We start from the raw sequence: 235 nt of genomic DNA, 5'->3' as shown, positions 1-235 counted from the left end.
TTCTGGTTCTTTGGAACCGGTCAGTCTACAATGGCCTTGACCTTAGCGGGATCCGCTCGAAGGTCACGCTTCCCAATAAAGCACCCAATAAAGAAATCCCTTCTGCGCCAAAGATGCACTTGTTTGCATTGGCGTGCAGTTTGTTCATGCGCATGCACTCGAGCACCGCTCTTAATAGACGAGCTCGGGCATTCCAATGTCTAGCACGTTGACCGTCTCGGTTCAGTGCTCTTGC

The sequence above is a fragment of the Plasmopara halstedii genome (genome assembly GCF_900000015.1).
Source record: "Plasmopara halstedii genome assembly, contig: Scaffold_292, whole genome shotgun sequence".
In the NCBI taxonomy this organism is placed as follows: Eukaryota; Oomycota; class Peronosporomycetes; order Peronosporales; family Peronosporaceae; genus Plasmopara; species Plasmopara halstedii.
This window is presented reverse-complemented; position numbering follows the sequence as displayed.